Source organism: Callithrix jacchus, chromosome 1 (genome assembly GCF_049354715.1).
Source record: "Callithrix jacchus isolate 240 chromosome 1, calJac240_pri, whole genome shotgun sequence".
Lineage (NCBI taxonomy): Eukaryota > Metazoa > Chordata > Mammalia > Primates > Cebidae > Callithrix > Callithrix jacchus.
Window position 1 is genome coordinate 182750351 of NC_133502.1, and position 23408 is coordinate 182773758.

At 49.0% G+C, this 23408-nt stretch overlaps 1 long non-coding RNA gene across 1 annotated transcript; it reads right to left on the reverse strand.

The window, feature by feature from the left end:
* Window positions 1-2392: 2392 nt before the first annotated feature.
* Window positions 2393-22748, reverse strand: LOC128928479 (uncharacterized). Its single transcript, XR_008473542.2, has 3 exons — window positions 22669-22748; window positions 9886-9977; window positions 2393-6543 (listed from the first exon to the last, which is right to left on the reverse strand). It is a non-coding gene; the product is annotated as an uncharacterized LOC128928479 (long non-coding RNA).
* Between the last annotated feature and the right edge of the window lie 660 nt (window positions 22749-23408).

Sequence of the window (23408 nt, forward strand, 5' to 3'; positions counted from 1 at the left end):
ACTCCATCTAAAAAAAAAAAAAAAACAAAGATGAGGTCAGTCCTTATTCACAGCTTTTGCCTCCATGGGAGGCACAGTGCTTCTGGGATAGGGTCACAGATATTGAGAGCACGGTTGCTGGTGTCCAGCAGGTGGTCAGTCGGTGGTGACGATGCCATAGGACAGGAGAGGGACGCCTTAGTTCGGGTTGTTTCAACATCACTGCCTTCTGGAAGCTTCAACATCACTGCCTTCTGGAAGATGGCTCCGAGGCTCTCTCCTGGAGAGGGAGGAGTGATTTCATGGTTCTCCTGATGCACCTGTTGGGCACTGCCCTCCTCCCCAAATGTGCAAAACTTCAGCCATCTGGAGAGTGTTCAGATGGCAGACCCGGTCTGGAGCCAGTCCACCTTGTACCTCCCAAACTTCCCTGGGTGACGAGGATGATGGCCAGGCCCAGGTCCTTGGACTCCTGAGGACCAGGAAACTCAGAAGGGAGGACCCACCCTGGGGTCCTGATGCCTGGTTGCAAGTCCTGGCTCTGTCCTTCTCCAGCTGGGTGATCCCGCATCAGAGCCTCAGTGTTCCTGTCCATAAAATGGGTTTGATGAACACTGTCTGGCCCACCCCCTTACTGAGAACCATGAATGGCAGCGTCACTTTCCGAGGTCGCCATCCAAATGCAGAGCCTTCTGACACCACGTGTTGTTCGTCCCTCCTGTGGGTCCACAGCTCCTTGCTTGCCGCCTCCTTGTCCTCCCAGGTGCCCAGGGAGGAGGTCACAGACGCTCCTCTAGCCATCCACAGAGTCTGAGTCTTGGATTATGGGAGTGCAGGTGGCCGTCTAGGAGGACACGCTGGCTCCCATACCCACATGGCTGCCTCATTTCCCCTGGCCAAGCCAGCAGACGGGCGGCTCCCAGCCAGCGCCACTTTCCACAGAGGGGCAGGGCGGAGGCTCGGGGAAGCCGGGAAGGGGCTCTGAGCCCACACGCTGCTGCTCATGTCCCCAGCCTCGGGACACACTGGCTGTGGGGCTGCACAGAGTCCTCAAGATAAAGGCCCAGAGCTTCTGAACTGCCAGATGGGCAATGGGAGGGGGCTAGAGACAGGGTTGTCTCCAGCCTTTCCAGACAGGAGAGGGGTGACCTCAAAGTCTCCCTTGAGCCAGCCAGAGCTGGCCTTGGAGCTGGAGTCCTGACCCCCAGCCGGGCTTGAGGCTGAGCTAAGAGGACATTATGGGGGCTCAGAGCCCAGGGGACCCCCCACACCTTAGGCTGGGCAGGAGTTGGCAGGGGGTCTGACCTATCTCCAGAGCATCCAGGTACTGGGGGATTTGATCTTCTCCCCATCCCCCCTGCCCGGAATTCAGTTAATCAATAGAAGAAATCTCTGCGTCACACCTCTCTGAACCCCGCAGGCTTCTACAAGATTGATTAACACAAACATCAATTTCTTGGGCTGCACGCCTCCAAAAACACGGCACTTTTTCAGATTGAATTGCTACTGTGTGCCCCGTGTAAATAAAGGAGAGGGAGTAATATGGAAGATTTGTTACTGAGGCGGAGGCTCTGCTGCCTGCTCTGCCGGAGCTATTAGGGGCTGCGGTGTGGGGTGGAGGGAGGGAGAGTGGAGGCACAGAGATGGGGCAGACCGCCGGGCCCAGATGACAGGGAGAGACACACACAGAGACAGACACAGAGGGAGAGACAGAGGGAGAGTGGACAGGCAGAGTGGGATGAGAGGACAGAGAGGGAGAGGGGCAGAAACTGAGAGGGGAGGAGGAGGTCGGGAGAAAGAGAGAGAGAGGGAGGAGGAGGCAGAGAGAGGGAGAGGAAGAGGAAGAGGGAGGGAGGGAGGGAGGGAAAGGAGAGCAGGGAGGGAGGAAAAGGCGGGGAGGGAGCAGGCATCCGGCGGTGTGCGGGGCTGGGAGGGAGAGCTAATTGCTAATTCATTTTCCCGGGCTGTCTGAAGTGGGTGGCAGCTGAGGGGGGTGCGCTGCTGGTCTCGAAGCAGGGGCTGGTGGGGTGGCCGAGGGGGCCCTGTCATGGGAGGATGGGCTCTTCTGTTCTCTCCCTCCTTCCCTCAGTGCAAAGCAGGGCTTAAGGCAGTCTCCCCAGCCCAGGCACGCGGTGGGCGCAGGACCCGAAGGCCTTGCTCAGAGACCAGGAAGGCCAAGCCTGGAGCAGGGAGACCAGAGGCCAGGGGTGAGGCCCAGGGCACTGAGCAGAGTGGGATGGGGGCTCCTCCTCGAAACCATGCGCCCCCCTGCTGGGCTCCCTGTGGCCAGTGCCCTCTCAAGTGTGTCCCAAGGCCCCGTGCCTCTCCGTCCCACCATCCCCCTCCCGCCTCCCTGCAGCTGGGTTCCAGACCAGTGCTGTACAGGAACCAGGATGAGTGTGAGCCACACAGCAAAGTTTCAATTTTGTAATAGCCTCGTACAAAAGGAAACCGGACAGGTGCCATTAGTTTCAATAATGAGCTTTGAACTCAACATGCCCCAAATGTGGTCCTCTCCACAGGTCATCAGCACAGAGAAATGCCTCCTGCAGTCATTTTCTTGCTGAGTCTTTGGGACGGGGCTGTATTTCATATACACAGGGTCCCCTTAAGGCCCGGCCACCTGTGGACACTCGGGGCCAACGTGGCTGGCAGCTCCATGCTGGATGGTGCAGCTCTGGGCCCTGATTCCAGTGCCTGTGTGTCCCCACAGTAAATGCTGAGGCCTCTCTGAGTGCGGAGGCTGGGTCCTGGCGACAAAGCTGCTGGCGGATTGGGGGTCTCCCCTTTACCTATGAAGAGGCTGGCATAGCGCCCAGCATGGAGAGGCTCGTGGCAGAGAAGGAACTGCATGTTCCAGGGCAGAATTTCAGTCAGTTCAACTCCAAGCCACTGCTCTCGCCCCACTCCCCAACTGTGGAGACCCCGGGAGCCTTCAGGACTGACCACGGGCCCGGCAGGTTTCCAGGCCTCGGATGACTTCCATCCTCGCTGCCATTGGCCCTCAGTCCACTGGCCGGCTCCTGTCGGGCGGCTCTTTGGGGCCAGGTTCTGGGTGTGGAGCACGGCCCAGACGTCCCCATTCTCGGAGTGGCTGGAAGCAGGACACTGCTTGAAGTCCTTCTCCCACCTCTTCCCAAGGCCGACTGCTGTCCTCCTGTCCCTCAGAGTGGGGCTTCCAGCTTCAGGCAGGCATCCACCAGGCGGGGCCCTGGCTCCAGGGCTTGAAGTCTGAGGGTGCTATCTTCCCTTGGGAGGTGTCCCCCAAAGTGGGTGGCTGGGACTTCCCTTATGTATAACTTTTTAATTTAATAAAACACAGATTTTATTGTATTTTTGAGACAGGGTCTCACTCTGTCAGCCAGGCTGGAGTGCAGTGGCACAATCATAGCTCACTGCCACCTCAACTTCCCAGGCTCAAGAGATCCTCCTGCCTCAGCCTCCCAAGTAGCTGGGACCACAGGTGTGAGCCACTGTACCCAGCTAATTAATTTTTTTTTTTTGGTAGAGACAGGATTCCTACCATGCTGCCCATGCTGGTCTCAAACTTCTGGGCTCAAGTCATCCTCCTGCCTCAGCATCTCAAAGCACTGGGACCACAGGTGTGAGCCACCATCGTTGGTCCAAAACAGACTTTAGCAGAGTTTATAGGACCATTGTGGTGGGTAGAGAGGTGATACCGCCGCAGACCAGGCTTCCTTGGCAGAGAACTTGACTTTTACCACCTTTCTGCTGTTCAGTGAGCCAGGAGTCAATGTTTGGGGCTAACAGGTGAGGCCACTGTGCTGGAGAAGGCAGCAGTCGCAGGGCTGGAGACCATGCTGGTCCAGGCCACTGTCTCTGGACTCTCATTTGCACAGCAGCGCCCCCATCTGGGTCCCTTCCCCAAGGAGCTTCCCAAGAAGCTGAAAACACCGGTCCCATGGCATGCAGCATTGAGAGTGTTGTCAGCAGGCATCCACTCACTCACTCACTCACTCAGTCACTCACACGTGCATTTTTCATTCATCCATTCACACGCTCATTCATTTCTTTGTTCAGTTGTTCAGCAGGTGTCCACAGGCTGAACCTTCAGATGCAGTGATGCAGGCATGATTCTTCCCAGGTAATGGATGAGGAACACAGGCTCAGAGAGGGTCAGAGGCTTGCCCGAGGTCACACAGCCGGAGAGCAGTGGAGTAGGGCCTGAGCCCGGGCAGAACTCATCCGAGGGCCCCTACACCTGCCTTCTTAGATTTTCACCCCAGCAGTGCACTGGCCCCAATCAGTAGGCCTTCTGCCTGTCTGTCAGTGACACTGGGGGGTCTCAGGGTTGGGGACAGCATGGGTCTCAGCAGGAGCACCAGGAGACAGTGCCATGAGTCAGGCTGCTGGGGGATACCCTGTGAGGTGGGCTGGGTTGGGGAGATGCAGTGGGGGGCTCTCTGGGCTTCTTTGTCTCTGCTCGGGGATCACTCCTGGTGGGGGCTTGGTGGGAATGCGGAGGCCTAGTTTACATTTACCAGTGTCCTGTAGGATCAGGGGACTGCCCAAGGCGTTCATCAGCAACACCCAGCCGGGGCTGTGCGGGCTGTGCCCTGGGACCTGCAGCCGCCTCGGTTTCCCCCAGGGCTTAAGCCCCCTGTGTTCGCCTTGCTCAAGCCACCCAGAGAGGCCGACAGGAAGACTCAGGAGGGAGACTGAGGCTTCGTCCCTCCTGGGGCCTGACTTGGACAGCCTGAGGGTTAGACCTGCCACCGTCTCCTCTTACCTGGGGCTGCTCTTAGGGCAGAACGACTGAGCCGCCCTCCCAGAGCTGGAGTGAAGCTGTGGGCACAGCTGCCTCCTTAAATGGTGGGAGCGCCCACCCTCCGCCCAAAGCCCCCTCCAATGAGCTCCTGCTGCAGCCAGGCCCTCGGCAGAGCGAGGCCTTATGGGGGGCTGTGCGTTTTGAGTGGTCTGGAGTGAGTGAGTCAGCTCCTGCCGCGGGCTTGGGCGGCGGGCTCTTGAGTTAAGGGTGGCTAATTTGGCACAAGAACACAACGCCACCGGCAAGTTCTGGGAAGCTTGGGAGCCGTCTGCACAAAGGGGCTGGGGCAGGTTGCTGCGCCAGGGGCCCTGTCTGTGGGGGTGGCGGGGCGGCAAAGGCACTCAGCTGGGGCCCTGCCAGCCACTGTCCCCAGCCAAGGGCCCAGGGCAGGCACCTGTGGCAGGCGGGGACTCACGGAAAAGGCACATTCCCGCAGGGCGGGGCAGGGTGGGGCAGAGCCTCCTGGCAGTGGTACCCACCTCCCTACCATCTCAGTGCCTGAGTCAGGCCCTGGGAACCCTGCCGGACTCTCTCCCCCACTCCCCTTTTTCATCTCAGGAGTAACAAGAAGGGTCCAAGGTGAGCACGGTGGTAGGTGGCAGGGTCATCCCCCTTCCTGCCTTGGCCCATAAGCAGAGCCAGCTCCCATGCCAGGGTTGAATCTGGCTATGGGGTGAAGCTGTGGTTCAGGACCTGGCAGTTCTTCTCAAACGTGTCCTTGCCTCTTGGCTCCGAAACACAGATGCCTGCCTAGGTTCCATAAGGAAAGCAAGAGTGAATGGAATGGGGTGATACTGGCACCAGGCACCCCAGCCTGGCTCCCTGTGCCATTGCTTCCTGTAGCAGGCCTTCCCCGAGCGCTGCAGATGCCTCCGGAAGATGCCTCTCCCACTTCTGCTCTGACACCAGACCCTCCTGGCTGGGTGACCTTGGATAAGGAATCCCAGCGCTCCCTACTCCAAAGTGAGCACAGGGACATCAAGACTAGGAGGTGCTAACCCACTGTCCCTGGCCAGCAGTGAGGCCAGCGGACCCAGAGCCATCCAGGGAAGCAGCCGTTCCCCTTAGAGCATGGGTGAAGTGGCCCCTGGGTGCTAAGGGGGCCCAGCATGAGGAAGGTGGCAGCCCTAATGCCACCCCAGGTAGGATGGCCTGAGAGTCTGTGCTGGGAAGGCATTTAGGAGGCCCTGGGAACCCTGGCGCAGACTCTCTCTTGTAGCATTCTCTGGGGATTGGCCTGGGGCAGCACAAAATCCCAGAGTCCCCTCCTGTGTGTCCCCCAGCCCCTGCTTCTCTTGTCTGCCCAGGGACACACAGGAATGGCTAACAGCAATGGAAATTACAACATAGTGGAATTGAACGAAAATTAAAACACAACATATTAGCCGGGCACAGCGGCTCATGCCTGTGATCCCATCCCAGCACTTTGGGAGGCCGAGGCAGGAGGAGGAGTTGAGGCCAGGAGTTTGAGACCAGCCTGAACAACATAGTGAGACCCTGTCTCTTAAAAAAACAAACAAGCAGCCAGGCCTGGTGGCTCATACCTGTAATCCCATCACTTCGAGAGGCTGAGGCAGGTGAAGCACTTGAGGTCAGGAGTTTGAGAGCAGCCTGGCCAATGTGGTCAAACTCCATCTTTACTAAAAATAGAAAAACAGCTGGGCATGGTGGCACACGTCTGTAATTTCAGCTACTTGGGAGGCTGAGGCTCGAGAATTGCTTGAACCCGGAGGTAGAGGTTGCAGTGAGCTGAGATCATGCCATTGCACTCCAGCCTGGGCAACAAGACCAAAAAAAAAAGCAAAACACACAATAAGAAAACTTTTTTTCAAATTCTAAAAATTAGTTCTGACTTTAGAATAGAGATTCTGAATATTTTTAAGCCTTTATTATATAGTTGAAAAATAAGGTCAAGGTTGGATTAAGCGTTGATAGTCCAAGTTAGCAAAAATACTATTTTTTTTTTTTTTTTTGAGGTGGAGTCTTACTCTGTTTCCAGGTTGGCATGATTTCGGCTCACTGCAACCTCCGCCTCCTGGGTTCAAGTGATTCTCCTGCCTCAGGCTCCTGAGTAGCTGGGATTACAGGCGCCCACCACTGTGCCTGGCTAAACTTTGTATTTTTAGTAGAGACAGGATTTCGCCATGTTGGTCAGGCTGGTCTCAAACTCCTGACCTTGTGATCCGCGCGCTTTGGCCTCCCAAAGTGCTGGGATTACAGGCGTGAGCCACAGTGCTCAGCCAGCAAAAATGCTGGTAATGCCTCTACATGTATTTCCTTGAATCTTGTACTGTGTCTTACTGATATTGAAAGTGTTTGTTTTTTTTTAAATGTTGCTGTGCTTAATTTTGTTTAAAACCTTTTTTCCTTGCTTTTTAATTTGAGGAAAGCCATGCTATTAAACAAACGAACCTATGAGCTAAGCTCTGGGGTTATATTTGAAAGTAGAAAGCGTTTCCTGGACTCAGAGCTCAGAAGCTAATTGAGGAAATACGCACATAACTAACTCGAATGAAGGCATTAGGTCAAAAAAATGAGATTCTTCCTGTTTGCACATCTTCACTGCCTTAACAACAACCAAGAAAATCTGCACACACACAACCACAGGAAAAAGGAAGTCCTCTTGCAGTGTTCTTATCTCATCATCCACTTAATTACACAAACCAGAAACCTAATGTTCCTCAAACCCTCACCCCCAAATCTAGTCTGCCCCTGCGATAGTCCATGCGACCACTCTACACTGTTTATCTCGTCGACTTTCCTAGAGCAGCGCCAGCTTCTGAATCCACCTCATTGCCTACATGATTAAATGGCTTCTGGCCGGGCGCCAAGGCTCACGCCTGGAATCCCAGCACTTTGGGAGGCTGAGGCGGGTGGATCACCTAAGATCAGGAGTTTGAGACCAGCCTGACCGATATGGGGAGACACTGTGACCACTAAAAATACACACACACACACAAATTAGCCAGGCATGGTGGTGGACACCTATAATTTTAGCTACTAGGGAGGCTGAGGCAGGAGAATTGCTTAAACCCAGGAGGCAGAGGTTGCAGAGAGCCGAGATTGTACCATTGCACTCCTGCGTGGGTGACAAGGGCAAAAACTCCATCTCAAAAAAAAAAAACCACAAAAATTAGCCTGACGTGGTGGTGCGCACCTGTAATCCCAGCTACTCAGGAGGCTGAGGCAGGAGAACTGCTCGAACCTGGGAGGCGGAGGTTGCGGTGAGCTGAGATCACACCACTGCACTCCAGCCTGGCAGGAGAGAGACTCCATCTCAAATAAAATAAAATATAAAATAAAAAAGTGGCTGCTTTTTTTTTTTAAGACAGGGTTTCACCATCCTAGCCAGGATGGTCTCGATCTCCTGACCTCATGATCCGCCCTCCCTGGCCTCCCAAAGTGCTGGGATTACAGGTGTGAGCCGCCTTGCCCAGCCTAAGTGGCTTCTAATTACTTTACCCACATGTGCTCTGGCACCTCTGTCTCTATGGAGGGAAGCCAAGTGATCTTTCCAAAACACATATGCCGTTGCATCATCCTGCTTCAAACTCTTCAAATATTGCCTATTATTCTTTATATTAACACCAACTTCTTTTTTTACTTCTTCTTATTCTTTCTTTTGAGACAGAGTCTTGCTCTGTCACCCACGCTGGAGTGCAGTGGCACCATCACACCTCACTGCTGCCTCGACCTCCAGGGCTCAAGTGATCCTCCTGCCTTAGCCTCCTGAGTAGCCAGGACCACACACAGGTGTGTGCCAGCAGGCTGGGTATTGTTTGTATTTCTCAGTAGAAATGGGGTCATGCTGTGTTACCCAGGCTGGTCTCTAACTCCTGACCCCAAGCAATCCTCTTGCCTTAGCCTCCCAAAGTGCTGGGATTACAGGTGTGAGCCACTGCACCTGGCCCATACCAACTTTCCCTACCTGACTTGCAGAGACCTGCATAGGCTGGCCACTGCTGACCCCTCCAGCTTCACCACAGGCCCAGAAGCCCCCTCCTCTTCCTTGTGCAACCCCTCGAAGGCCCTGCTTCTGCCAAGGGCTCTGTGCTCGCCTGTCCTGCTGCCATACAGTTAGTCTGCGCTGCTCTAGCTCTTCCTCAGCCTCCAGAGGCTGCATCCTCCTTACCCCCACCTCACAGCAGCTTATATTTATTTATGTGATAGTTTGATTAACAGCCATCTCTCTGACCAGACTAGCATAATGCTTTACAGACACTAAGTGTTACAATGTTTGTCGCATATCAATAGATGACTAAAACATTAAAATGGGATTGTAACATGGGGTTCTGGGGGTCTTAAACAACTCCATAGAAAATCCGTGTTATGAATAAGCTACATGGGAGTTTCAAAGTGTTTTGCACCAAAATAAACTATACGAACTTCTTATAACATGTCTGGACAGAACATATGAACTTTGTGTGATACAGCTAGAACAATGTTTAAGGGAAAATTTACAGCATTAAATGCTTATATTAAAAAAGGAAATCAATGATCTATGCTTCCACTGCTAGAAACTAGAACAAGAAACAAATTAAATTTCAAGTGGGTTGGGTGTGGTGGCTCATGCCTGTAACCCCAGCACTTTGGGAAGCCGAGGCAGGTGGATCACTTGAGGTCAGGAGTTTGAGACCAGCCTGGCCACCATGGTGAAACCCTGGTGTATTCTCTACTAAGAATACAAAAATTATCTGGGTGTGGTGGTTCATGCCTGTAATCCCAGCTACTCGGGAGGCTGAGGTGGGAGAATCACTTGAACCTGGGAAGTGAGCAGAGATCGTGCCATTGCACTTCAGTCTGGGCGACAGAGCGAGACTTTGTCTCAAAAAAACGAAAACAAAAACAGACAAAAGCCTTCGAGCAAACCAATGGAAGCACTAAAGAGCAGAAGTCCATGAAGTAGAAAAGAAAAAAGCAATAGGAAAAATAATCAAGGAAGCCAAAGTTGCTTCTATGGAAAGATTAATATAATTGACAAGTCTCTGATCAAACTAATCAAGAAAAAAAGATACAAATTACCAATGTCAGAAATGAAAGAAGGGATATCATTACGGATCCTACAGATACCAAAAGTTTAATAAAGAATGTTATAGGCTCGGCATGGTGGCTCTTACCTGTAATCCTAGTGCTCTGAGAGGACAAAGTGGGAGGATTGCTTGAGGCCAGGAGTTCGAGACCAGCCTGGCAACATAGAAAGACCCTGTCTCTACAAAAAAAAGAAAATAAAAAAAGAAAATAAAAATTAGCTGGGCTTGGTGGGTGTGCCTGTGGTCCCAGCTACTCAGGAAGCTAAGGCAGGAGGATTACTTGATCCTGGGAGTTAGAGGCTACGTTGAGCTGTGATCGTATTTCTGGACTCTAGCTTGGGGACATAGCAAGATCCTGTCTCAAAGAAAAAGAAAAGAAAAAAAAAAGAAAGTTTGTATTAATAAAAAAAAAAATAGGAAATATTTGAAGAATTTTGTCTGGCCGCAGTGGCTCACGCCTGTTACCTCAGCACTCTTCTGGGACTGAGGTGGGTGGATCATCATGAGGTAAAGAGGCCGAGACCATCCTGGCCAACATGGAGGAACCCCATATCTACCAAAAAATACAAAAATTAGCGGGTCATGGTGGCACACACCTGTAGTCCCAGCTACTCAGGAGGTTGAGGCAGGAGAATTGCTTGAACCTGGGAGGCAGAGGTTGCAGTGAACTGAGATCATGCCATTGCATTCCAGCCTGGCCATAGAGCAAGACTGTCTCAAAAAAAAAAAAAAAAAAAAAAAAAATTGAAGTGTTTTAAGCAGTGGGATGATGCAATCGGGCTTGTGACCTTTGGAAAGTGCATTCCAGCTCCCCTCCATAGAGCAGATAGGAGAGTTGCTGGCGCGCACGTGGGCAGAATGGTCAGAAGGCCACAGAGGCAGTGATGTGGGTGAAGAGGCTGGTGCTGGTGCTGGTGGGGATGGCAGCTGCCGTAGGAAAGTCGATGGGATAGACAGTGTAAAGCGATCACATTGACTAACGAAGGGACAGACTAGATTTGGGGGTGAGGGTTCGAGGTTTCTGGTTTTTGCAGTTAGGTAGATGATGAGATAGGGAACACTGCAAGAAGACTTCCTACAATAAACAAACAAACGGATGGCTGGGCGTGCTTGTGTGGGCCTGTAATCCCAGCTACTCGGTAGGCTAAGGTGGGAGGATTGCTTGAGCCCAGGAGTTAGCCTGCGGTGAGCTGTGATTGCACCACTGCGCTCCAGCCTGAGTGACAGAGCGAGACCCTGTCTCTAAATAAACAAAAAGAATGTGACAAACAATTTTATGTTCACATATTTTACAACTTAGAAAAAAATGAACAAATTCCTTTAAAGACAGTTATCAAAGTTCACTCAAGAAGAAATAGATGGTACCGGATATGTTAAAGAAATTCAATTTCCTGTTGAAACCTAAAAAGAGCGGGAACAAGCTCCAGGCCTAGATGACGTTGCTGGTGAATTCTACCAATGCTTACGAAGAAATTAATGCCAGCTCGACACAGTCTATTCCGGAAAACAGAAGAGGAGGGAAAATCAACAACCCTTTTTATGAGGTCAACATTATGTTGACATCAAAACCCGACATTGCAAGAAAAGAAAGCTGTAGAGCAATATTCCCCATGAACAAAGACACATACATCGTCGCTAAAATATTACCAAATCAAATCTAGCAATATATGTGTGGGAAGTAAAAGTCCCTCTTCAAAGTTTCTTTTTTGTTAAAGAATGAATCATAAGTGTGCTAATAACTTTGTTAAGCCCTATCCTATGTAGCTGTTAGACATGCCCTGCTTACAGGCACGTAGTACATTCTACGTCCTTGTACTTTAACTCACAAGCATGTCCCAGCTCTCTATTGCTTTTACCTGTTTAGAAAAGTTTTGAGTTATTGGCCAATCAGGTTTTACTTTAGATTGTGAGTCTGGCTCCAGCCAATGGAGATCAGACACAGCAGTAAGGACGACCCCAAACGTGTAAGGGATAAATATGTCTGCTTTTCCTTTGTTCATTGTACTCTTGTGGCAAGATGGCTAGAGAGAGTACCCTTCCTACAGGAAGTAAAAACTGCTTGCTGCGAGATCCTTTGTCTCAGTGCTAATTTTTCTTTGCTGCACGGATCATCTGTTTCCAACAATATGAAAAGGATAACACATCTGACCCATGGGGTTCATGCAAGGATGCAAGTCTGGTTCAATATTCAAAAAACAATCAGGGCTGGGTGCAGTGCCTCATGTCTATAGTCCCAGCACTGGGAGGCTGATGTGGGTGGATCCCTTGAGCCCAAGAGTTGGAGACCAGCCTGGGCAACACTGTGAAACCATGTCTCTACAAAAAATAAAAAACTTAGCTGGGTATGGTGATGCACACCTTTAGTCCCAGTTACTCAGGAGGCTGGGGTGGGAGGATCATCTGAACCTGGGGAGGTTGAGGCTGCAGTGAGTCATGATCACACCACTGCACTCCAGCTTGGGCAACAGAACAAGACCCTGTCTTAAAAAAAAAAAAAAGTCAGGCCAGGTATGGTGACTCTAATCCCAGCACTTTTGGGGGCTGAGGTGGGAGGATCATTTGAGCCCAGGAGTTGGAGACCAGCCTGGGCAACAAAGTGAGACCCCCATCTCTACAAAAAGATAAAAACAAAAATAATGTGGGTAGGGGAGCACGCCTATGGTCCCGGCTATATGGGAAGCTGGAGCAGAAGGATTACTTGAGCTCAGGAGATTGAGGTGCAGTGAGCTGTGTTTGTGCCATTTCACTCCATACTGAGTGACAGAGAGAGATCTTGCCTCAGAAAAGAACAAAAAGGAATTAATGTAATTTGTCATACCAACAGATTAAAAAAGAAAAACCGTGATTATCTTAATAGATGTAAAAACAAAAAAGCATTTGACAAAATTCAACATCTAGTCATAAATAAAACCTCTCAGAAAACCAGTAAGAGAAGGGAGCTTCTTCAACCTTATGAAAGGCATCTACAAAAACCCTACAGTTAATATCATAATTAATGATGAAATACTAAATATTTTCCAAGATCAGAAAAAAAGCAAAGGTATGCAGGGTTATTATTGTACTGGAAAGTCTAGCCAGTAGAATAAGGCAAGAAAAAGAATAAAAAATATACAAATTGGAGAGGAAGAAATGAAATGGCTTCTATTTGCACTCAATATGACAGTCTATACAGAAAATCTCAAAATATCTACGAAAAAGTTATTTGAATTAATAAGTGTGGCAGGCATGGTAGTGTGCAACTGAAGTCTCAGCTACTCAACAGGCTGGGGTGGGAGAATCATTTGAACTTAGGTGTTTGAGACCAGTCTGGGCAACAGTGTAAGGTTCTTTCTCTAATAATAATACTAATAATTTTTAAAAAGTAGCCCACTGCTTCTGGTCACCTTTGAGACTGGCTTACTCTGGGTCTATTGCTCCAGACTCAGCTTTCTTAGACAGAGCTCATTTTGTCAAGTTCAGTGGCTCATGCCTGTAATACAAGCTACTTGGGAGACTGAGGTGGGAGGATCGCTTAACTCCTGGAGTTCAAGGCTGCAGTGAGCTCTGATTGCATCACTGTACTCCAGCCTGGGCAACAGTGACCCCATCTCTAAACAAACAAACAAACAAACAAACAAACAAACAAACAAACAAAAACAAGTGTAGCAATGTCATAACATATAAGGTCAATATACAAAGAAGTAATTATAATTCTCATGTACCAGAAATGAATCATTTGAAATTGAAATCAGAAAAGAAACAATACCATTTACCATAGCACCAAAACCTATAAAATGCTTATGTGTAAATTTAATAAAACATGTACGATATCATTATGTTGAAACTGAAAAACACTAATGAGAGAAATCAAAGAAGACCCCAATGGAGAGATATACTATGTTCATGAATTGGAAGACTCAATATGGTTAAATTGTCAATCATTTTGAAAATTGGGATTTAATAGAATCTTGATCAAAATCTCAGCAGGAGTGTTTATAAAAATCAACAAGTTGATTCTAAAATTTATATGAAAAGGCAATAGACCTAGAAGAGCCAAAATATCTTTAAAAAAAGAACAAACACTGGAGTATTCTCACTGTCTGATTTGAAGACTTACTTTAAAGCTATGATAATCAAGACAGTGCAGAATTGGCAAAGGGTATACAAATAGATCAGTGGAACTAAAATAGACTCTCATGTATATATACTTAATTTATTTTCATTGAAGTTACAATATAACTCAATATAGAAGGACCATCTTTTAAACAAATAATTCTAGAACAATTGAACATTTGTATGCAAAAGAATGAAACTTGACTCACACATTGCACCATATACAAAAATGAACTCAAAACACAACCTAGGCCAGGCACAGTGGCTCCTACCTCTAATTCCAGCACTTTGGGAGGCTGAGGTGGGCTGATCTCCTGAGGTCAGGAGTTCAAGACCAGCCTTGCCAACATGGAGTCTCTACTAAAAATATAAAAATTAGCCAGGAGTGGTGGCCCATGCCTGTAGTTCCAGATACTCAGAAGGCTGAGGCAGGAGAATTGCTTGAACTTGGGAGGCGGAGGTTGCACTGAGCCAATATTTCGCCACTGCACTCCATCCTGGGCAACAGAGAGAGACTGTGTCTCAAAAAACAAACAAGCAAACAAAAAATGTAACCTAAACTAACTTTTAAATCTGAAACTATAAAACTTTCAGAAGAAAACATAGGAAAAAAATTTGTGGTTTTGGTTTTGGCAAAGATTTCTTTTTTCTTTCTTTCTTTCTTTTTTTTTTTTTGAGATGTAGTTTCACTTTTGTTGCCCAGGCTGAAGTGCAATGGCACAATCTTGGCTCACCACAACCTCCACCTCCCAGGTTCAAGTGATTCTCCTGCCTCAGCCTCCTGAGTAGCTGGGATTATAGGAATGTGCCTCCATGCCCAGATAATTTTTTTGTATTTTTACTAGAGATGGGGTTTCTCCATGTTGGTCAGGCTGGTCTCCAACTCCTGACTTCAGGTGATCCACCCACCTCTGCCTTCCAAAGTGCTGGCATTACAGGCATGAGCCACCACTCCCAGCCAAAGATTTCTTATATCTGACAACAAAAACACAACCTGCTTAAAATTTGATAAATTAGACTTTATCAAAATTAAAAAAATTAATGAAAAGACAATTCACAGATTTGGTGAAAACATTTCCAAAACAAAATTCTGATCAAGAGTTTATATCCAGGATATATGAAAGACTCTAAAAACTCAACAATAAGTAAACAGCCAAAATAAAAGGTGGACAAAAGATATGGACACTTCATCAAAAGAATATTTATGGATACCAAATAAGGACACAAAAAGATGCTCAATGTAATTAGTCATTATGTAAATGCTGAGATGACATATCACTATACAGCTGTTACCATGGCTTTTTAAAACCTGACAATGACAAGTGTTGGTGAGGACACAGAGCAACTGCAACTCTCGTACATTACTGATGGAAACAGAAAATAATATGGCTTCTATGGAAACTGTTTGGCAGTTTCTCATAAAGTTAAACATATACTTATGGTATGACCCAGAAATCCCACTCTTAGATATTTATTCAAGATAAATCACATGAAAATCTGTGCATGAGTGTTTATAGCAGCATGATTTGTAATTGTCTCAAACTGGAAAAACTATTCAAATATTTTTTAAACCATGGCGTGTCCATATAATATAATACTGCTCAGCAGGAAAATGAGGGAGCTATAGATGGAGTCAATTTCAAATGAATTATGCTAAGTAAAAGAAGCCAGGCTGGATTTGGCAACTCACTCCTATAATCCTAGCACTTTGAGAGGCCAAGACATGCGGATTGCTTTAACCCAGGAGTTTCAGACCAGCCTGGGCAACATAGTGAGACTCTGTCTCTATTTTAATAAAAATAAAAAATAATTTTTTTAAAAAAGAAGCCCAATTCAAAAAGGCTGCATAGTTTATAATTCCACTTAAATTACTTTCCAGAAAAGATGAAAGTATGGAACAGATAATAGATCAATGGCTGGGGGAATTTACTACAAAAGGGCCTGGGCAATTTTTGGGAGCAATGGAAGTGTTCTATAGCTCGATGACGGTGATGGTCACATGGCTATTTCAGTTTGTTAAAATGTACAGAACTATATGCTGAAAAAGGTAAATTATCCTCTAGATAATTATACTTCAATAAAACGAACTTTAAAACAATGAATTTGGGAGGATCAACATCTTCATAATATTGAGTTTTCTAAATTGTGAACATGATATGCGCCCCCCATTTATTTAGCTCTTTATCAACATCTATTAATAAAATGGCATTATTTTTTTCTCTAGAGACTTTGTGTATATTCTATTAGATTTATGTCAAGGTACCTGCTATTTTTTTTTTTTTTTTTGAGATGGAGTTTTGCTTTTGTTGCCCAAGCTGGAGTACAATGGCTCAATCTCAGCTCACTGCAACCTCCACCTCCTGGGTTCAAGTGATTCCCTACATCAGCCTCCCAAGTAGCTGGGATTACAGGCATGCACCACCATGCCCAGGTAATTTTTGTATTTTTAGTAGAGACAGAGTTTTACCATGTTGGCCAGGCTGGTCTAGAACTCCTGACCTCAGGTGATCTGCCTGCCTCAGCATCCTAAAGTGCTGGGATTACAGGCATGAGCCACCGCACCTGACTAGTACCTGGTATCTTTTGATGTTGCTGTAAGTAGTGTCATTTTAAAAATATTTTATATTTATTTACTTATATAGAAATAAATCTGATTTTATACTCAGCAACCTCATTAAACACTTAGAAATTTGAAGGTTGATCTATGGGTTATTTTAGATCTATGTAAACGATCATGCTATCTGTGAAAAATGAGTTTTGTCTCTTCCTTTCCGGTCCTTTCACCTTTTTTCTTTTTCTTAATTATTGCTCTGGCTAGGATTGCTTATATAATGCTGAACAGAAGCGGTGACAGAAAAAATCCTTGCCTCGCTCCTAATTTCAGAGGGAACGCTTTCAACATTTTACCATTAAATATGATGACTGCTGTAGACTTTTAATAGATTTTTCTTAGATTAAGGAGGTTTCCTTTTATTTCTGGTTTGCTAAGAGTTGTTTAAGTTTTAGTCATAAATAGATGTCAAATTTTTTTTGAAAGTTTTCCTACATTAGGAAGACCATCAGCTGCTATTTTCCTTAATGTGATTAATTATATTGATTGCTTTTCTATAACCAAATCTGCAATTCTGATATAACTGTTTAATGATGCATTATCTTTTTTATTGCTGAATTCTATTTTCAAATCTTTTGTTTTGTATTTTTGCATCTATGTACGAGTACTCTATTCTCCTCTCTCCAGAGTTGGAACTAAGGTGAGGCAGGTGAGACAGCTATGGTGTAGCATGTGACGAAACCCCACTCTTGTTGTGAGTGCACATCTTTAAACTTTGTACTAGGCACCTCACTCACCTCCTGGCCTTAGCTTTCTCATAGTTTTGGTGAGATTTGATTTTAAATTTATGCTATCCTTGCAAAATAATTGAAGAGCATATCTTATTTATTTTCTGGTAAAGTTTATGCAAGATTGGAATTTACTGTAACTTGTACTTAAACATTTGGTACCAGTGAAGTCATCTAGACCTGAGGTTCTCTGATCAGGAAGATTTTTTTCTTTTAAAATTACTGATTAAATTCATGGAATGCTTGTAGGACTACTTAGTTTTTCTATTTCTATTAGTTTTCTATTCTTCTTGAGCTTGTTTCAATGAGTTATGTATTTGTTCTTAAGAATTTGCTCATTTTGTCCAATTTCATACTATTTTTGGATATATTGATATATTATTCATTTTTCAATAGATGTGAGACTTTATGTCATTGTGGAACACAATGCTATTTTGATGTCTTTGTCAGATTGCTATACAAAATCAATTTCTTCTTCCTACCATTTCTTGTGTTTTAAAATGTTAGTTTGCTCATTTCGACTGGAAGGAGTTGAGGTTTCGCTTCCTCTGGTTTTATGTCTTTTGCTCCCTTTTTCTTCCTGACTAGTCTAGAATCAGGTGTTATTTCTGCAGTGCTGTGACATAGAGCACAAAGCAGATATGGTCCCGGAGTCAGAAGGCATCTTGGTGAGGCTTCTCATTTTGAGGTTGTGGCATCAGCCCTTCCCTGCCTCCTCCAGAGGCTGCAGTGTTCCTAAATTATAACTTCAGCACCAAGGCTGCTGGGCTGTTTTCTTGCCCTCTCTCTGAAGCCTGTATCCTGACCCGAGCTGGCCTCCATTCCCTACTGACCTTGGGGAGTGCTAAGTGTCCAGATCATGCCACTCCCGACCTGGAGCCCTGTGGGCTGTGTTGCTCACCCTCCTTCTTCTGTTTCTGATTTGTGAGAGGCTTGTCTTGTTTTCAGCCCAGGCATATGTTCTGGACCCCCTTGTTTCTGTTGCATTGATGGCTGCCTTGCTCTGGGGCAGTGGGTGTGAGCAGGTGTGCATCTGCAAGTGTTTTGATCAGAAATCCCCTTCATTTGAAATGCAATTTGCTCTCTTTGTTAGTCTCAGCCTCTCCAATTCAGAGTAGACAGGTGGCCTCCTCTTGACAAGGAAGGGCCTTTGAGAGAGTTTTCTGAGCAACAGAGCAGCTTGCCCTGCAATGAATTCTGCCCCTGCCATGTTGGAATGCAGACGAGGCTATGGGTTTTTAAGCCAAGTTTTTCTTTCCTCCTCAGATTTCTGTACTTAGGCATTTCTGCACGTGTGGCATCCAAGATGGTGGTTTAGTGAAGTGGCCTCTCTCAGGCACAGGGCTTTTTGCTGGCACTTCCGTGTGACTCTCCTCCTCTGTCCTCCTTCCCTGTAACCTCTCTCACCCTTCCAGTTTCAGCTTAATTTTGTCTCCCTCAGAGAAGCCCCGAGCAGCCAGGCCCCCTTTATACTCCTCTCTACCCTGTGTTTGCTTTCCTGGCATTCGATGCCCATGTGGGCACCCTGGCCCATCATCCAGGATGGTGGGGGTTGGACCCACCCCACAGCTGAAAGAAGGACTTGACGTTTCTCTCCCACCTCCCCAGGCCTGCTTCCATGCAAACACTGCTTCTGTCACAGGGAAAGGGCCGGAATAAGACTGACTCTATCCCCTGTCCCATCACTGGGCATCTGGTTGCACAGGTCTCCTCCGAGCCCAGTTTGAGGGTTGCCTGCCTGCCTTTCCTTCTCCTTGTCCCTCTCTGAAGGGAGCCAAGGAGCTCAAATTTGGAACGTGCCCAGTTTCTCTGAGAGGTCCAGTGTGACTTCCTGTTTGAAGATCTCCTAAGTTTATGGAATTTTAGAAACGCTCTGCTAATAAGGCAGAAGTGACTTTTGACCTCCCCTCCCGGCTTCCATCCTGTAACAGGAAGCCAGTGATTCTTTGCTGTCCCACCTACCAGAGAGGCAAGAAAACATCCCTGGGAGAAAGGCCGTTTGCCTTTTGCTCTTCATCTTGGATCTGGAAAGTTCCGTGCCCTCTTCTCTGGGGGGATGAGTAAGACGGCACACAGGGCTTGGGAATTTTTAATAAGGGCCAGAGCTCTGCAGGGACGCTTGATGGGGGTGCTTGCTGTTGAGGTGGGGAGGCTGGAGGAGAGGCAGATGCTTCCAGGAGTAACTGTCTGGTTACCAGACTGCAAGAGCCATGAAGCCCAATTCTCCACCCAGGGAGGGGCGGTGGGGAAAGGGCGTCAATTTAAGAGTTTTATTTACCTTTAACTACTCAGCCAAGCAGACACATTATTTAGGGACTAGAATAAAAAGCCATTCACTTTACTTCAATTGACCATTTAGTTCAATTTGTGTGTTACTGCAGGTAATTACTCCAGTAATAACACGCGGTAATCGGCGCTGATTGGGAGCCCGCCCCGGCTCTGTATTAATACCGTGTGCCATATATACTAATTATCCGTGTGTTACCATGGTTATTTGCATGGACGCCGTGTTAACGACACCCTGGAAACACAAGGCAATAGCGAGTTTTGAATTAAATCTTTGTGTTCTCTTAGAGCTAAAAGCGCATTTCACATAAAATAATCATGAATAAAATGAGATCATCTTGGCAGAGTTGCCAGGAAGCTGATTAACTGAACTGCATAAATGTGACTTTATCCCACTCAAGAATTAGAGCCTCCCAAACGTTGTCAGGGTTGCTAGGCAACCCCCTAAGATGACATCACTCACACAAGCCGCGCTGCGGCGATGTCATCTCTACATATTTATAGCGCCTCTCGGAGAGGGTGTGCATTATGGAAATGACATTATTTTTCTCCTGGTTGATGGGTATGAATGGCCGTTGGGCCTCGGAGGGCTGTGGAGAAGGAGAATTTGGGAATACCTGTGTGACACTTTCCTGGGGCATGATAGATGCTTTATTTCCACCAGGCTACCCTAATGGGTCCAAATGAAAAGGTGTGTGTCACAGCTGATGAGTCGTGTGAAGGCTTGGTCAGTGGAGGCCACTGCCTTCCTGCCTGTGCACAGAGGCTGCACCTATGCCCAGGTCTTCCAGGAGGCAATGGATTGTTGACATCCCCCCAGCTGGAAAGAGCCCCCTGTACTACAGTGGGCCCTGGCTCCCTGCTCTTGCCCTGAACCCATACCAGGGGAAAAACTGAAGTGGGGACCTGCTGGCTTGAGTAGTGCTGAGCATCCCATCACAGGAGGCATTTAAGAAGAAGCTGGACCACCAGAGCAGAGAGGAAGGGGAGGGTGGGAGGTCGTGTCTAAGTGCCCACCCTGAGCCAGGCTGGACACACAGCTGAGGCCTCTGAGAGGGGGACCGTGGGGAGTGAGGCTCAGCAGCGAGGACTCGAAGGCTGACCCAGTGCCTGAGGCTGAGGCAGCGCTTCTTTCAGGGGCTTGAGAAGGGGTATGGCCAGAGCTCCGGCCTCCCGAGCCAGAGAGGGAGTCTGGATTTTCCTGGGGAGCTGAAGCTCCATCTTCTCTGAACCCCAGCCTCCTCTGGCTGCAGCATGAAGAGGGGTTGGGGTGGGGATAAGAATTGAAATGCAGAGGAGGGGATCTAAGTTTGGGGTCAGGATGGCTTTGGGGCAGCTCTCACCTGCCCTGTCAACTTCCCTGTGTGGGGTTTATTCCCAGTAACCCCCAGCCAAGCCGGCCCCGCCAACCCCCATCACCCTCCAACCCCCATCACCCTCTAACCCCCATCACTGTCCAACCCCCATCACCCTCCAACCCCGCATCTCCCTCCAACCCCGAATCACCCTCCAACCCCGAATCACCCTCCAACCCCCATCACCCTCCAATCCCCCATCACCCTCCAACCCCCATCACCCTCCAACTCCCATCACCCTCCAACCCCTCATCACCCTCCAACCCCCCAACACCCTCCAACCCCCCATCACCCTCCAACCCCCATCACCCTCCAACTCCCCATCACCCGCCAACCCCCATCACCCTCCAACCCCCTCACCCTCCAACCCCCCATCACCCACCAACCCCCATCACCCTCCAATCCCCATCACCCGCCAACCCCCATCACCCTCCAACCCCCATCACCCTCCAACCCCCCATCACCCTCCAACCCCCATCACCCTCCAACTCCCCATCACCCGCCAACCCCATCACCCTCCAACCCGCTCACCCTCCAACCCCCCATCACCCACCAACCCCCATCACCCTCCAACCCCCATCACCCGCCAACCCCCATCACCCTCCAACCCCCATCACCCTCCAACACCCCCTCACCCTCCAACCCCCATCACCCGCCAACCCCATCACCCTCCAACCCCCATCACCCTCCAACCCCCATCACCCTCCAACCCCCTCACCCTCCAACCCCCCATCACCCACCAACCCCCATCACCCTCCAACCCCCATCACCCGCCAACCCCCATCACCCTCCAACCCCCATCACCCTCCAACACCCCCTCACCCTCCAACCCCCATCACCCGCCAACCCCCATCACCCTCCAACCCCCATCACCCTCCAACCCCCTCACCCTCCAACCCCCCATCACCCACCAACCCCCATCACCCTCCAACCCCCATCACCCTCCAACCCGCGTCACCCTCCAACCCTCATCACCTGAAGCCATCTCCCTTCATAGATGCCTCCCTGTAGAAACAAATCTGGCATAAAAGAAGTGTCACCAAGGCCTCCAGCAACCTGTGTTCCCAAACCCATTCCATCCTCGAGCAGCACTGCACAGCCTTCTCCTCGTGCCTTCCAGGAGACCCACCCCACCCATCCTCCCCACCTGTCCTCCCCATCAGTCTTCCCCACCTGTCCTCCCCACCCATCCTCCCCACCTGCCCTCCCCAGCTGCCCCCCCATGAGTCCTTCCTAGTGGTCCTCCCCACCGGTCCTCCCACTTCGTCATGGGCTACACCTTCTCAGTCTCTTTCCATGGCTGTTTTGCCTTTTCCCCACCTGGGATGGCTTGGGGTAAGCCCCATCTACACCCTCTCCCAGGATCCCCAAGTCCAGTCCCTTGATTTTATTTATTTATTTATATATACTTATTTATTTTGAGACAAAGACTTGCTCTATCACCCAGGCTGGAGTGCAATGCTGCAATCTCAGCTCATGCAACCTCTGCCTTGCCGGTTCAAGCGATTCTCCTGCCTCAGTCTCCTGAGTAGCTGGGATTACAGGAATCACGCCTGCCTAAATTTTGTATTTTTAGTAGATATGGGGTTTCACCATATTGGCCAGGCTGGTCTCAAGTTCCTGACCTCAGGTGATCCACCCACCTGGGCCTCCCAAAGTGCTGGGATTATAGGTGTGAGGCACCGCACCCAGCTGACAGCCCAGTCCCTTTAAACACCATTCCTATGGCGATGGCCCCACTGCATCTCTCCAGCTCTGACCTCTGCCCTGCCGTCCAGATATTTGTCCACCCACTCACCACCTCAGCATCTCAACAGCTTCCAGGCTGAATCGGACAACTGCCAACATCTCCCAGCAGCACGTCCATGCTGGAAACCTGATCCCCCTGTCTTCCCATTCCTTAAATAGTCCCCGTTCCCCAACTGGCTCTGCCAACCCCGTGACGCCCTCCTGGGCACCCTGCCACACTGGGTGTGGCTTACCTAAGAGTTGGTGGGTCGGGGGCTGGTGCTGTCACCAGCACAGAAGGGGAGGACAGTGCGGGGTGTGAGAAGCAGCCTCTGTCCACGGGGCCTGTGCTTTCAGGCTGTGGGAAGAGCGGTGCAGAGCCACGGCATGCGCAAGAGCTCCTGAGGCTGGGTGGGGCGGGTATTCCCTGGGAGAGAATTTTCTGAGCTGGAGTGTGAAGGATGCACCATGGGGGTTGGGTCCTGGGCCCCAGGACCCTACAGGGGAAATGTCCCTGTCCCTGGCCGTGAGCTGAGGCCTACCTGCTTGGGAGTTTGGGGAGACGGGCCTGCCTAGCAAGCTGACTGAAGGAGGAGCTATGGCGCTGGCTTATGGGACTGGGGGCTCAGTCAAGCCTGTGTGGTGGCCATAGGGAATTTCTACTGGTCCCCCCCTCCAGGAGGGGTCCTCCTGGCATGGGTTTTGAGGAGAAGAATCTGACTCAGGCTCAGAACCAAGGTGTCAGGGCTCCGGCTCTGTAAGGTGGGGTGCTCAGGGTTGAGAACTGTTGGGGGAGGGTGCACTGATCAG